The sequence below is a fragment of the Neovison vison genome, chromosome 2 (genome assembly GCF_020171115.1).
Source record: "Neovison vison isolate M4711 chromosome 2, ASM_NN_V1, whole genome shotgun sequence".
Taxonomy (NCBI): Eukaryota; Metazoa; Chordata; class Mammalia; order Carnivora; family Mustelidae; genus Neogale; species Neogale vison.
In genome coordinates, this window is record NC_058092.1 from 38,037,467 (window position 1) to 38,053,441 (window position 15,975).

The following is a 15,975-nucleotide window of genomic DNA, read 5'->3' on the forward strand; positions in this document are numbered from 1 at the left end:
CATGACTCAAAAGCTTGTCAGCAAGGTCTTTACTCACCTCCTTTTGTCCCTGAGCTGTGGCCCGGGAGCAGAGGAGAGCCGCGTGTCCTGTGCGCCTACCGTGTACAAGAGCTTGCTGTTCCTGCCATGGAGTCCTCGCCTGCACTCGGGCAGTGGTGGATGCTGAAGGCCTGGGCCCTTGTGGAGCCGTTATGTTTTAGGACCCTAAGGAGCGGGGGCCGGAGTGCTGAGGGAGGAAAAGGTGAGGCCTGGGAGGGAACCGGAGCTGTAAAATGTGGCCAGTGACATGGACGCTGTCAAACCCATCCTTTGGAAAGACCACATTAGCTCTGGGTATTGGGGGGGGAGGTTGGTGGTGGTGGAGGGATGAGAGACCAGCCTGGAGAGGAGAGGACTGCAGCGCTTCCCTCGGGGGCTGGGGTGAGGAGGGGGAGGGCCAGCGAACTCCCATCCAAAGATGTAGCGTGGTGGTCCTCACGGGGCCGAGCTCCATGCCTGGCACACATTTGTTATTCCCGTAGATTAGTAATAGCATCGTTCGTTAGGAAAATCGTGATAAGACTAATACTAGCAGCCATGTGCTGAGCACCCTGGTGTGCGAGGTAAAGTATTTTATTTTTTTCTTTAGTCCTCAGATCCTATCAGGTAGGTGCTCAGACCAGCCCCATCTTACAAAGGAGGAAATGGGGGCCCCGAGAATTTAGAAGTTTTGTCCAAGGTCACACCCAACTGAAAAGGGACAGATGTAGGATTTGGAGGCCCAAGTGTCCAACTCCAGAGGGTTTGCTGTCATTAAGCCTCCACACCCATTGCCTTGGAGGAACTTCTCCACCGTCCTGGGCACGGAGGGGAGACCCAGCCGGAGAAGCCCACGTCGGCTGGTCCAGGAGGGGCGCAGGAGGATCGCGCACGGAGTGAGAAGAGCTCCCTGGCTCTGCCACCCCCCCCCCCCCCGCAGCTGCCTCCCACGGGACACGAGCCACAGCTGACCTGGGAGGCTGAGGGCTCTGGTTCCAGGGTTGGGTTACCTGGTGCTTCTGAGGATCATCTCTCTTCCTTCCAGTTCCGTGCAACGCCGCCATCCAGCTGCCTCCAGAGACCACCATCTCTCTTCTAATTGGTGGAAAATTGGTTGCTAACTGTCAGGAAATCGCTGATTTTCCATCCATTACTGGAGGGACCAGGACCGTGTAGCTGTGGGGGCCTCTGGGTGGGAAGCAGATGCTGATTAGGCTTTGCAGTTAACCATTAGGTTCGGGACCTCCTCAGGCAGTCCTCCCAGACTGCTTATTAACTCCCTGCGAAGACCCACTGGGTAGGAGATACTGGTGAAACGGAAAGCCCGAGCCACAAAAGCGTTACTATTCATTAGGCTTTGGTTGTGGGGAGGGAGGAGACCGGGAGAAAAAAAAACGGTGGCCTCGATCCAGGAATGTTAAACAGCCCCATAAGTTGGCAGAGAACTTTATAATTGCTGCTATTAAAATATATGTATTTATATAGGTGATTTGTTGAAGGAAAGAATTTCGGCATTCAGGGGCAATCCCTACTATGATCTCACCCAGGATTAAGTTGTTAGGGACTAGATATTAATTAAGGCTAAGGGCCCCAATCCCTTCCTAATTAGCTCATGGAGTATAATTTGCCTGCAAATGCTACTGTTACAATCACCTTGAATTTGTCTGGAGCTTTCCTCCAGCTGGATTGGGTGAGCTCTACCCCATTATGGGAGCAGAGAGGAGAGGAGGGGCAGGAGGCCTGGGTTCCTCTCGCATCCCGCCCCTGACTCTTGAGGAAGGGGCTTCTTTCCCCAGTTTCCCTACCAGCAGCAAAGGGGTATTAAGGGAAGGAGGGAGCACATGTCTGGAAAGCCCTTCTCGGCTGAGACGTTCTAAGACCCAGTTAGTACAGAGTCAATGCTGGCCTGTGCCTGGGAATATATTGGTGCCCAGGCTCTTCCGGGTTCTTCACAAACTGAGAAATCCAGAGGCCTTCCTTAAGGGGAGTCAGGGAGTTTGTTTTCCTATGGGTCCCAAACTTGAATTGTCAGCAGGACTTTTTTCCCTCAAGATCAGGAAATAAGGGCATCTGTCAGGCTTGGTGACATGCAGACCTGCACAGTTCTCACCCAGGGGGACTCCTCTGTCCCCCGACCAGCTCATTTCCGTTCCCATGTTCGTGCTTTCCCTGCTCTAGAAATTCTCCCCTTTTGCTCACTGCCTTCTCTATCAGGCAAATTCCTATCCACCCCTTAGCACCTAACTCAAAGACCCTTGTTTTTTTTAAGCCTATCCTGATTGTCCCAGGCAAAGCTAGCTAGGCCTGCCCCTTGACTTTTGCTGTTCTAGAATCCTCTAGTCAAGGCTTCAGCAAACCTGCCTTGTGAGATGATGTTTTATGCCTCAGCCTCACTATCAGACTGTGCACCACGTCTGATTCAGCTTGGAATCTGCAGAGCTCATTCCAGAAGAGGCACCAAAGTTGGCTGGGGTTGCTTTAGGTTTTTGGGTTGTGCATTGTCTTTGAGAAAGGAGTCCCACAGTTTGCCTCTGGTGTGCATAGGAAAATGGGCTTTGAGGGCAAGTGGCACCCTGGTCCTTGGATGGTCTCTGGGCTTTGGGGTCTGGATCCTGTTTTCTCAGCCCTAGCAAGGCACTTAAGAAGGGTCCTGCTCAGGGCTTCTGGGCTTGAGGAGGATGGTTGGGAAGGCAAGACCTATACCTTCCTCTGCTTCCTCCTGAGATTCCTGACAGACCTGAGCGAGCAGATGGCGTTCAGGGGAGGAAGCCAGGCTCTGTTGCGCTGAATTCCATCGGCTGCCAGGGACCCCACAAAAGAGACAGAGACAGGCCATTCAAATCCAGGCCCCCCTGGCAGAGCAGTCTGCCTGCAGCTCCCTGGGCTGGGGGCTGGGGGTGAAGAGCCAAAGAGGTGCTGCTGACTGGGAATATAAACAGATTCAAGGAGGGCTTACCCACATTCCTGGATGACAGATCCCTAGCAGGTAACAGGTCATTAATAACCATGAAGGATGAGGAGGAGGATGATAATAATAATTAATAATAATACCTCCAAGAGGGCTTTTATATTTTTAAAAGCCTTTTTTTTTTTCTTGCCACTATCTCATTGGATCCTTGCCATCTGCTTGAGGAAGGGTACAGATGCTCTGAAAAGTGAAAGGACTGACCTGAGGCCACATAGCTCGCTGAGAGCAGAACTGGCATCAGATTCAAGGGGCCATCCCGACTCCCTCTCCAGGACTTCTCAGAGGGTGGGGTACACTCGTCAGTGGCCCGATCGTCACACAGCTTCTGTAAGCAGCTCGCTCCAAGGTGCGCCTCGTGTCCTCACCTGCCTGTCTGCCATCTGCCACGTGACACCAAACACCGATCTTCGACTCCCTTCAGTCTGTACAAGGGGGTGGAGGTTGAATATTCTGGGCAGGCAACCCCTTGGATCCGCCGTCTCCCCTCTGCAAAGTAGGGTGGTAGGAGTTCCTACTGCAGCAGTAACTGGCAGTGCCCTGCCCTGCAGGTAATGAGTCCTGGACACGTAGGAGTTTGGGGCAATGTCCGGGGAAAGCAGCCCCAGAGTTGAGCCACTCCAGGCCCACGGGCAACTGGCAGAGGGGGCAATTTGTGGCCCTCTGCTGGCCGGCCGCTGTCCTCCCACCCAGGGTTCTATGGACCCTCGTGGACTTCTGGGGAACCTTCCCCCAGTTTCATGCCCTCTGCAAAAGTGCCCTAGAAAGTTATTGGTGATCTGTGGTGTCCAGTTAGATCATGAAGGGGCTATTTTACAATTTAAGTGAGGTTTTGGAAATTCTGAGAATTCACCAGAGGTGCTCACTTCTCAGTGTGCAAGGATATTTGTTCTGAAGCTGTTTCCTCTTGTTTTGTCCTTGTTTTGCACTACTCTGAATTTAGAAGCACTTGTTCTCTAGTGAAATCCCCGTTCCCCTTGTGGAGTGAAGGGGACCAGTGCTGCCATCTACAGGCAGAAAAGTGCTCGGTCTCGTTTTAAAAGGAACTTGGTGAACCAGCAGAGGAGAGAAATAGGGGCCCATCCCAACAGCCTTCCTCATCTTATTACCCTCCTATTTTAGAGCCTGTCTTTATTTACCACAGTAGTTTTCAGATGTCCCACCTTCGTAGAAACCTCTGGCTTCACAGCAGGACACGTACGGTGCCATTTCCTTTCGCGGTCAGTGCTGGAGCCCCTTGACCGGCACTGTGCTTTGCAGAGAGTACAAAATGATTAGGTCTCTGTTCTCTGACTGCTCATTTTATATTGTAGAATTGCTTTGGTATTAGGTCAAGGTCTGTGAAGGACCTGTGTGATCCAATTGAGATGGGATGATCCAAAGGAAAGTGCCAGAAATCAGCCAAATGGAGAATTTCTGTTCTTGTAGAGCAGTAGGCTCAGAGGAGCTTCCTTCAGATACAACTTGGGCCAGTTCCCAGAGAGCAAAGGGGGCATCTTCCGGGGCCAGAGAGGCAATCTGGCTAGTGTGGGAGCAAGGAAGAGAGATGGGAGTCCCTGCACTCTGGGTCTTGGTGGAGTTGTGATTTACTGCCAGCTTTCCATGGCCACAGATATTGTGAACAGTAAGTGAACTTGCACTGGACAACCTGGGGGTACAGAGCAAACATAGACTGAGAAAAAGCAAGCATGGATAAACGATTCTTTTTTTTTTTTTCCCAATTTATTTATTTTCAGAAAAACAGTATTCATTATTTTTTTCACCACACCCAGTGCTCCATGCAAGCCGTGCCCTCTGGATAAACGATTCTTAAGGCTACAGCATCACAAGGAAACCTACAGAATTTTCCTTGTGTATTGAAGGAGGAAATGGGAGCTCAGAATGGGGAAGTGCTGTGCCCAAGGTCCCGCAGCAAGCAGAGGGCAGAACTAAACTAGAACCCAGGCTTCCCAGCTCCTCACCACAGGCTCACTCGGAAGGCTTTCATGGGAGGTGACCTCCTACAATAGGACCTCACTCTCCGCCCAAACCCCCTTTCCCTCAGGGCTACGGAGATGAAGCTTAATCTTTAATGAACTGGCTTGCAGTTTAACTTCCCTTTTGGCAATGATTAATACCCGGTGACCTAGTCTGGCCTCAGGTGATCCTGACCAGGACTGACCAGGAGAGTGCTGGTAGCCTCCAGGTCCAGAAGTGGGCTGCTGTGCAGCTGGATGAGGTTCAAAAGGTGCTGGGATGGCTTCCTGCCTGGAAGACTCTCTTGTGTCCTGTGCCTGGAATTCTGTCATTAGATGTCACTCCTTGGAAATAGGATGGCACAAATGCCCTCCCCCGTTGGGGGTGGCGGCTAGGAAAACAAATCATGTTTCAAATAATCATTGGACTGTTGATTTGACTATCCTGATGCCCAGCAGCCAGAGGGGAAAACGAGTGGGATGTCACCGGATTCCCAGCAAAACCGGGCAATAAGCTTCTTAGGGGCAAAGATAGGGTCTGAAGAACAGAGACACATGGGGAGAGAGCTCCGAGATTTGGAGCGACCTCAGTGCACTAGTCACTGATAGTCACTAGTTGTGAGAGCTGGGGTGGGCCTCAGTTTCTTTGTCGAATGAGTAGAGAGAGAAACTCCTCTCTCTAGGCTCCTTAGAGGATGAAAGAGGGAGCGCATGGAAAGTACTTGATTTGGAGGAAGCACACACCAGGTAGTGTTGCTGCCCCACTTTCTCCCTGCTGGGACTCGCTTCAGCTGCCCTCTGCAAGGAGGTAGAGAGGACTCCAGGCTTATCCGAGGAGAGGACTTTTCTTGGGTGCTCTGGGATGTTTACAAGAACTGGCTGTCTCCCTCTGAGACCAGGCATCGGGGCTCTTCTTTTCCTTCCCCTGCAGGCAGGGCTGGGGTCACCTGCCTCCTCTCCCTGGGTCTGCCTGCCTCTCCTGAGACTGTAAATTTTGTGAGCCGAGAAAGTGCTTCGGTCCCGGTCCATCGGACCCTCTTGTCCCTGTTTTCTTTTTCTGTTTTCGTCTTAGAGCCCATTGGAACCAGTGCGGGGGTCAGCAGCAGCTTCCCACAGTGCTGCCTACCGGGTGCTCTCGAATGTTGGCATCCCTGACTGGGTACGGGCGCTTTGTACATCCGTCACCTGCCCAGCCTCTAGGGCCTCCTCCCCCAACATCATGAGAAGTCTCATTGTGACCAGAGGAGATCGCTAAATGGAACAGGGTCATCCCCTCCCTCACTGCTCCAGCCATGCGGGGCTGCCCTTGATTGACTGAAGATGCCCTCCTTTTTCTTGTCTTGGTGTTTTCTCCCTGGGGTACCCCTCAGCTCCCGTATTGCTTCTCTGATCCTTTGACTACAGACCCCTCTGCCAGTGGCTTCCCTGTACTGGCTTTCATGCTCTGCCGAGGGTCTAGTTGCCCTCCTGACTCCTACAGACAGAACTCCTGAGAGGAGTTACCCAAAGTCCCGCCCTGGGGCTCAGTGGCTGGCGCCATTTTCCTGACATCCCTGAGATGGAGTCTGTGTGAACCAAGGAAAGGGGCTCCCGTGACCTCACCAGGAAGGCTGGATCGCGAGACCTGGGCTGGGGGGCAGGCAGCCTGAAGCAGGGAACCATGGAGCCCCCAGCGGAAGCCATGGCTCCTTCTCTGTTTTGGTTTTGCTTTTGTGGGCTTTTCATTTCAGAAGTTAATCTAGTTAACGCCAACAATGTCATTTCGGCAAGCCAGCAATTTCCTTTTGCCCTTTATTTAATGAGCCCCGCCCCCCTCCAATTTCTATAATAAAGGCATGCAGGTGGGTAATTACAGAGGTGTGAAATAGTGCTGGGCCAGGGCCAGCTGAGCATTCTGGAGCATCCGTTGGGAAGGGTTCTGGGGAGCTACCCAGCTCCGCTATTCAGGTCCAGGTAGGGAAATTGAAGCTTAAGAGAAGGCAGGAACTTCTGTAAAGCTACATAGCGGGAGAAGGCGGGGCTAGAGCCAGAATCCAAGTTCTTAACCCCCAGCTGGGGTCCTTTTCACTATTCAGTGCCAATCCTTCCCCCTAATTCTGCAGAGCATGTCATAGGGGTTCCCACCTGTCGTTAATTCACCTGTCCTTCCAACTATCCACCTGCCCATCCATCCATCCATCCACCATGCAGTCTACAGATTCTTAGTGAGGGCCTACTACGCGCAAGGAATTGTGAATACAGCAGAGAACAAGACAGTCACAACTCCGTGCTCATAGATGTCGTCTCGGATTATAGTCTGATGGAGGGACACCATGCGAACAGATGATTTCAATATAGGATGGCAAGTGCTGTGTTTGTTGTAAGCCTTGGGCCCCTACTTCTCCTGTGGGACCATAGAGAACTTCTCAGACAAGGGAACAGGGCAGGAGAGAGTGCAAAAGGTGGTATGCTAGGACGTGTAAGTTTTTTAAAGAATCTGGGGGAATATTTACCCAAATATTAATAGTGTTCATCTCTGGAGAATGGGATTTTCAGGGTAGGGGACATATTTCTACTTTCTACTTTCCATCTTTGGTGTTATTTCAGTTAGACTGAGTGGAGATCAGCATTTTAATAAGAAGATATTTCTATTCCAAATATATGCGTATTTGGAAAAAAATAATAGCGGGTACTTAAGGAACATCAAGTGGCGGTCAGTGTGGCAAATGCAGGGTGTGGGAGGAGTGAGGGGAAACATGAGGCCATGAAAGCTGGCCGGAGTCAGCCTAAGAAGGCCCTAAAATGCTGGGCTAAGGAGTCTGGATTTAACCATAGGGACCCCGTGTAAGGAAGAACAGAGACCCCCTCCATGGAGCCTAGTAGCGCCTGGTACATACAGATGCTCAATTAACCCAGACCTTATGTTGAATGAATGGGAATGGCCAGAGAAGGCAGAATCATCTAAGGCTTGAAACGGAGGATGTGAAGCTTTGGAGCCTTGCCACTGTGTGCTGGTGGCCGTGGTGAGGCTGTGGGGAACCCGCTGTGGGAAGACGTGTACCTGCAGAATGGGTAAAGTGGTACGGGGAACCCTATAGGAAGTGAGGGAAGAATGCTGTGGTTTCTTCTCAGACCAGAGGAGCCTGGAATGGGTCCACAGTTATGAACTTGGGTATAAGCTGACAACCAAGGGGAGTCCTTTTTGTGTGTGTGTGTAGGAAAATTCTCTGGACGTAGGCTTTTCCAGACCATACAAAGGTCTCTGGTGTCCTCAGTGGCCACGAAACAATAAAAGCAGGCCACCATCTCTTCTGCCTCCCAGATGTGTCTGCTTTAATCTCTCTTCCCTTCAGCAAAGCTTCAACACTGCAGCAGGAGGAGCCTTCAAAAATGCAGTTCTGACCACACTGCCTCCTTACTTGAATCGTTCAGGATAAAGTTCAGGCCCTCTCGTTGGCTCAGGAGGCCTTTCTGATGGATTCCTCATGTATCTCTCCAACCTCACCTCCCACGATCTCTTCCTCAAAGCCTATTCTTTGGCCAACTCCATTGCTCTCAGTGACTAAGGGACTCCATGCCTCTCTGTCTCTCTTTGCCTGGGTCAGTTCTTTCCTTTTCCTTGGGATGATCCCATCCAATGCCCTCTTTCTACCCCCCACCATTTGCCTGATGAACATCTAGCCTCTTTTAAGTTTCCATTTTGGGGTTTTTTTTTTTCCTTCTGAAGCCTTTTTTGATCACATCCCACTATTGCGGATGCTTCACTGTTTGGGAAAGACCCAATCGTGCCCTCCCTGGGAACTGGGGGCCAAAATGCTCTATACTCTCCAATAGATTTACTAGTAAAGCACCATGGCAGCTCACTGGACTTAGAGTTTGCATATCTACCTCTCCATGCCACACTCTCCACCGCGCCCTTACCCTAGGCTATAAGCTCCCCTGCCACACTCTCCACCACCCCGCCTTTCCTAGGCTATAAGTGTCGGACTATTTTCTGCTATCCTTAGCACCTGACACAGAGGCTGAAACATCTTAGGGATATAATAAGTCCTGGCGAAACCAACGCATGAGTGAATGACAGAGCACCTTTGTAATGATTCCTCCTATAAAATAGAAAATCCTATCACACCCTTACCTTCCGTCACCTCAAAGTACCAGGAAACTCTAAACAGCCCTGCAAGAGACAGGCTCCTGCACTGGGAAGATGCCAGTGCATCTGAACATCTGTATGTACCAACCACTGCTGGCGAAAGGGTTGAATTTTCAACCTGATCCCTCTGCCCTTGGGCCATCCCGTGTCCTTCTCTGAGCCTCAGTTTCCCTATGTGCATGGTCCTAGTCCTACTTCCCTACGTGGTGACTTGCCATAGGTATGTAGTGAAGCCCAAAGATGAGACCAAAGCCACTTACTGTACAAACTTCAGGTAGTATTGAAGTGTTAGCTAGAAGACATGGTCCCCTGCCAAGCAGCCACGCCTAGGCGTGTTGGGGGGAGTGGGGGGAGGTGCTCTATGCTCCACTCCCACCACGGATGGGGACCTGCTCAGAGACCCTTTCTCTCCCGCACAGTCATGTTGTGGGGCTCAGAGAATGTTAATTATTAGGCCCAGCCCACCCGGAGAGCCCCAGATGAAAGCAAGCTCCAAGTGCAAAGTCTAAATCGATGCCTTGTGCCTGGCGTCGGAGCCTCGGCTGGCTCTGCCTGGAGACGGATCATTAATCCAGACACTCCGACCTGGAACACTGGTCCCAGGAAGTCCTGAAACATTCCTGACCACCCACGGCTCAGCTCGGCAGCCCCACGAGGCAGCCGGCCTGCCTCTGGGTCACAGCATTTTCTAGTCTCAAGGCTGGGTAACACGGAGAGCAGCTAGTCCAGACCCCCCACCTGGGGCAGAAAACCAAGGTCGGTGTAGACGCTCACCACTGACAGAGTGTCCGGAGATGTGCGTTGTGATGAACAGCCCTGGACCCAGAGGGGACAGGTCTGTGTGACACTGGGCCTTGCTTTCCTCTTCTGTGAAAGTGGAATGAGGCCAGCTAACTCACAGGACTGATGTTAGGAATAAATCAGTTTGCTTGGAAGTTTTGTTTTGAGATTTATAGAGATGATAATCACATGTAAGCGGCCATTATCATTGTTGATGACGTTAGGAGCTCCTGTACCTGGGATGGATTCTTTGTCCCCAGAGTCATCTTCAATGACAACAGTTTGCTTCTCTGCTTGAAAACTGTTATATCCCTGGGGCCTGAAATACAAAGTCAGGACCTCCTTTCCTTGCACCTGAGGCTCTTCAAGTGGTACAACTGTCCCCTCCTTAGCTTCCTGTCCTGCTTCTCTCCACCCACCAACTGACTCCCACACACAGAAAACTGACCTTCGACACCCCCTTGGCTTGGCACATCTGAGCTCTTCACTCCTTTACTCTTGAGTTTCCCATCCAGGGAAACTGACGTACGCAGGAGGCCTTAAGATGTAATCAAGCGTCTCAGAGAAGTCACAGGAATCCCTGAGTTGAGACAGCGTTTAAAAAACCCTGGGGGCTCTTGAACCTTTGTCCTGCATCTATATCCATGATCTTATCACCTCAAGTAGATCTTTGAAGGGAGTAGCTGTAGACTCTGAAATAGAGAAGGACCCATGAGGTCAGGTTGTCCACAAGGTAGAGGGGAGCTGAGGAGGTTGAAACTTCTCGAAGCAATGAGCCCATGATGAACACGGACAATGACAGATTTGCACAGCGAGGGAGGGTTGCAGACAGAGCTACTGAAGTTTATGGGAAGGAAGAAACATGAGGGTCCATTTGCGGAAAAGAAGAGTCTGTGAACCACCCTCCCCACTGCCTTATAGTGAGCTCTTCACTTAAAGAACAGGACCTGGGGGCACATCTCTGTCCTCATCAAGCTTTGCAAATATTGGATGCATGATAAACACCGCTTGAACTCAATTTCCCCTCTTCCATTTTACTCTTTTATTTTAAGCTCAGATCTTCCTCCTCCAGATGGAGTTCTCCCACATGGTTGCAGAAACTGGATCAGTGGAAAGAGAAATTCTTGGATGTTGGAATTTCAGGAACGTTTCCAGGATGCCAAGAAAAATAGCTCTGTGATGAGCCAATGGCATCGTGATGGCAGATCTGGAAAATAGATCTGATTCTTCCTGAGTCGCAATCTTGTGGGATCCCAGAGACATTAGAGTCATCTGGTTTACTCCATGATGTTACAGATGGAGAAGCTGAGGCCCAGGGAGGGTATGAACTAGTTGGTGGCAGAGAAAGGACTGAAAGCAAGTCCTTAGGGTATAGGCATTAACCTCACTTGGATCCAATGCCAGACCCCTGCCGCCAGGCCCTGCTAAGAGCTGTCTGACATGTGTAGCTTTGCCTTATCAGCAGAAAGAAAGACGACAGTGGGCAGTCTTCACTGGCCAAGCATCCATCAGGACCCACATAAATATTTTCCCAGTGTCTGCATGACCAGCCTCTAGCTGGCTATGTTCCAGGGCACAGTAAATAATTTGGACGACTGGTTACTTCCGGACAACTTTCTTGGGTGTGTTTTCTCCAGCTATGTTTTTGGAGGGGATGCTGGGGGGACCTTGATGAGAGCAGCAGACCAGGCCCTTACTGGGTTCTCTGACGGCATTTCTGGTCAGGAAGGAAGTACCTGTGGTGTCTCGATGTCCGTGCACTTGGGGGAGAAGGCTATTTTCACTCTCAAGTGGGGCCAGGGATTAGTTTCAGGGATTAGGGTGGAGTGAGGTTAGACTCAGAACAGAAAGTCAGGAGAAATCAGCTCCAGTGTAGTAAATTGGATCAGCTTGAGCAAAGGCACGTTGGGGTCTTGGCAACCAACCTGGTGAGGAAGGCAAAGATAGTGTTGGAGTTGGCATAGCCCCAAGCCATCAGAGTGACCAGTTTGGGAACTCCCAGTTCAGGAGGGGGTGGGGTGTTCAGGTTCTGGCTGCTCTGATCTTCACCCAGGGCCTCCACAGGGGCTGGCAGTGGGAATCTCAGGAAAGTTTGGCAGTGTGGAAGTCAGATTCTGGTGTCCTGACTTCAGTCAGCAATTTGAGGAAATGGGAATAGAGGTAAGGGAAGGAAATATCTAGAAAGAGTGACAGAGCCAGAGAGTCTTATGACAGATAAATCGGACACCAGGCTTAGGAAAACAAGGCGAGTTCTCTATTTCACTCTTCGGTGACCTCCCCATTCTGAGCCATAGTTGTGTCATTGTCAGCATGGACAAAAAAAAGCCCACTTCATGGGGCTGTTGGGAGGTTTTAATGAGATGCTTGTATGAACTCCCAGGTTCCTGCCAGTTTCCAGGTTCAAGGGAAAGTGTCTCATGATGAAAACCATCCAAAGAATGAAAACCTACCCTCCACATCCTAACGGGTGCAAAGGCCACTGATTCCAGGCCACAAGCCTCCTGTCTGTTCTCTCCTTTCTTCGCCTCTCCCTAAAGCAGGCCTCATCCCCCTCACATGGACAGGTACACCTGCCTCCTTACCCATCCCTCCCCTCCATACTCTGCCTGGTCTATGTTTCTGCTCAGTCCCCCAGGTTCTTCCCTACAGCCCCTCGATTAAATTACATTTGCATTTTCACACATCTTCAGTGGGGAAGACCCTTGCGCTCAGAGTTAGCAGATGTGTATTCTGGTACTTGTTTTGCTGCTGGCTGACCTTCTACACACTGCTTCCTTTCTCTGGGCCTCAGATTCTCTATCTTAGACGTCAAGGAATGGATGAGATGATATCACAGGGCCTTTCAAGCCTTCTGGTGTTTTAACAAAATTTGATACCCTCTAGGGTGGCCAAGAATTCTTTCTCTCTTTCCCACCACACACACACACACACACATACAAACACAGACTCCCACTCATAAGCAGACTCACACAAATGCACACTTCCTCATATACACGGATGTGTGTGTTCACACACACATCCTCACATACTCATGAATACTCCCTCATATACATAAGGACTCAAACTTGCTAATACACATTCTTGGCCCCATGCAGAAATTAGTGTATCTTGTTTCTCACTTGGATCCCCAGTACTTAGAACAGAGCACCTATTGAATCCTCAAAACTCACCTACGGAATGAATAGATATTCCCATCTGCCCCAATACTGTTTCAGGAATTCACATTCGCCCGTGTATATACAAGCCATCAGAGGTACACACTGAGGGGCGCCGGTGCAGGTTGACCTGTGTTAGACACACACAGCACATTCACTCCCACCCACATTCCCACGCCATAGCTCTCCTTCAGGGGCCCTTTCTGGAATTCAGCTCAGAGAGACCCTTTTCCACCCTGAAGCTTCCCTTGCTGATGTCAGGTTGGCTCCAGGGATAGATCCCCAGGACCTTAGTCCAGGTGTCAGGGATCTCCATAGCTTTCAGTGTGGACTGTGCTTTGAAAAGTCAAATCACTTTATCAGATGATATCCCACCCGAACCCGAGTGGGGCCTCAGAGCAGGGATTATCTCGCCTTGTCACAGCCAGGGAGACAAGAGACTGGGAGAGGGTAGGCCATCTGTGCAAGGTCAGAAAGCCAACAAGTACGTGACTCACCCAACCAGAACCACACTACCCCTGTCTGGGACCCTCTCCATTGTGTCTGCCAGTGACTCTTTTAAGAGGATTATTTATTCTGCAGTTGTTTCCCCCTCTAATTTATTTCTTTAATTTTTTTTATTTTTTTATTTTTTATTCCCTGTTTCCGCCTCCAAAGAGTTGGGTTTCACCAGGGAGTGAGGGAGGCCAAGTTCACCGTCAGAAGAAAAATCTGAAAGTAACTTTCTCTGTAAACCTCAGCCAAGATTCCTGGCAAATGAAATGAAACTTACCACACTCTCACGCACCCACCTTCACAAAGAACCAACTTAACTTTCAAGAGAAATAAATGTTAATAAAGTTAATATCCACTTCAGAGGATGAAGCACCCTCAGGCACATGATTTGCCAACTAATTAAAAAATTATTCACACCGCTTTATGATTTTTTTAAAAAAATTAATTATTTATTTATTTGAAAGGGGCGGGGGAGAGAGAGAGACAGCATGAGAGGGAGGAGCAGAGAGGGAGAAAGAAGCCCAAACAGACTCTGCACGCCAAGTATGGAGCCCACTGCAGGGCTCAATCCCGCAACCCTGAGACCAGACCCGAGCCAAAACCAAGAGTCAGGTGTCCAACCAACTTTGCCATCCAGGGCCCCTGCTTAATGAATTTTTAAAAATTTGCATTACTTTTTGTTTCTTGGAAAGAACTGGTAAAGTGTAAACCTATGCCAATGGTCTTGGTTTTGGGATGGTTGATGAGTTTCTGGGTCAGTCTGGACTGGTTCTTTTCCATAAAGATGGCACTGTGGGATGGCTTGGGCCCTGTTTGGGGCTCTGAGGACCCAGTCTGACCATAGATCTGATGATCCTTCTCTTTTCTGATTCCGGCAGCCTTCAAGAGAGGCAGTAAGGTTGTATAATAAAACCACTAACTTTGAAGTCAGACTGACTTATTTGAATTCCAGTTCCACTCCTTAATGATCATGTGACTATGGACAAGTCACTTAACCTCATGGACCTCAGTTTTCTCATCTGTGTAAAGGCTACTGATGCCCTACCTTGGTGGGTTATTGTCAGAATCAGGATTAACATTCATAAGGGATCTGATACATAGTAGGTACTCAATAAATGGTAGAAACCATCAAATTATCCAATCTAGCACTTTACTCCACTTTGTCTTAGATTTCTAGGAGGAGGCTGCCTGAATGGTACAGGTATAAAAGAAGAAAGAAACAGAACCAGGTTCCACATCTAGTTTTACAATGGATTTGGAAAGCCAATGCCCCTCTCTGGGTCTCTGTCATCCCATCTGGATATCCCTAAGGGGTTTAAGGGATAACTCTAAGGTTTAAGACTGGACCTTCTCTTCCTATTCCTGCTTCTGGGTCAGATAGGAAACACAGGTCAGATACACAGTAGCTGGCTAAAGATACCTTCGCTGATTAACATTGCCCATTGTGCTGATCAACCAGGCCTAAAGAAATGGTGGAAGCAAATCCAGGTGTACTCAAGTCTAGCTGTGTGCAAGGGATGCAATATGTCATGTCCTGTAGGTATGACCTTGAACAGGTGAGACTCATGGGGTATACCGAAGAAATGACTTTCACTAGCCCTCCTGCAGGGCTAACTCTCATCCACCCCTTTTGATGAAAACTTGAATGAGATCCATTACTCTCCTGTTTTCTCTTGGGTAATAAGAAATTTCCCATTTATTTTAACTCACAAAACATCATTTCTGCTCAGTAATTGACTTCAAATTTCATTGAAAGGAAGTGATTTTCTCACCACCCATTTGGACCTGGAACTGCGGCTGGCCAATCTCCAGCAGTGAGAATGAGGTCAGTTTCTTTTTTCTTGTTCTACCTGGAACATCACTTCTTCTTCATCTTGGTAACCATTGCAGATATTTGACCTGTCCGTTGTCAGGGATAGAGGGAGGGAGAGAAGGGAAGGGGCACAGGAAAGCTCTTACTCGACTACTACAGACTTGAAAAATCAGGGTCAATACTCTCTGGGCCTGGCAGGCATTTAACCTTGCTTGTTTTCTCATGAGGCATTTTTGTGGGTTCTTTGGAGGAAATCCATCCCCCTCCCCCATACAGTCGATGCCTTGATGTGGGTAAATGCATTTCTGTTCCAGCTGGCTGATTATGACTCCTTGCCAGCCCCTCGGCCTCTGCCAACACCATCAGCCTCTTTCTGCTTAGGTGTCTACTCTCTCTACAGGGCCCTCTGACAAGGTCTAGAATGATCTGGACTTTTTCCCTCTCATGTGGTCCAGATCGGGTTCAGAGAAACAGCTTTGTATCCTCTGTTTGATGCACTCTGAGAAGGCGGATGGCCCCAGGAGAGCCAGCTCCCGTGACTTCTGCTGTTAGAATAGTTGGTCAGCCAGCCTTTGCTCTTTACACTTAGCAGTGGGAGTCCGAGTCCAATCCACTGTCTCCCCTGATGATAGGAAAACACAAACTCTCGAACTACCCCCATGGAA

At 49.7% G+C, this 15,975-nt stretch overlaps 1 long non-coding RNA gene across 2 annotated transcripts; it reads right to left on the reverse strand.

Moving 5' to 3' along the window:
• Positions 1-245: 245 nt before the first annotated feature.
• Positions 246-1,895, reverse strand: LOC122898698. Of its 2 annotated transcripts, none has more exons than XR_006383028.1 (3): positions 1,672-1,895; positions 1,029-1,206; positions 246-265 (listed from the first exon to the last, which is right to left on the reverse strand). It is a non-coding gene; the product is annotated as an uncharacterized LOC122898698 (long non-coding RNA). The 2 variants fall into 2 exon arrangements; XR_006383027.1 differs by lacking the exon at positions 246-265 and adding an exon at positions 345-495.
• Between the last annotated feature and the right edge of the window lie 14,080 nt (positions 1,896-15,975).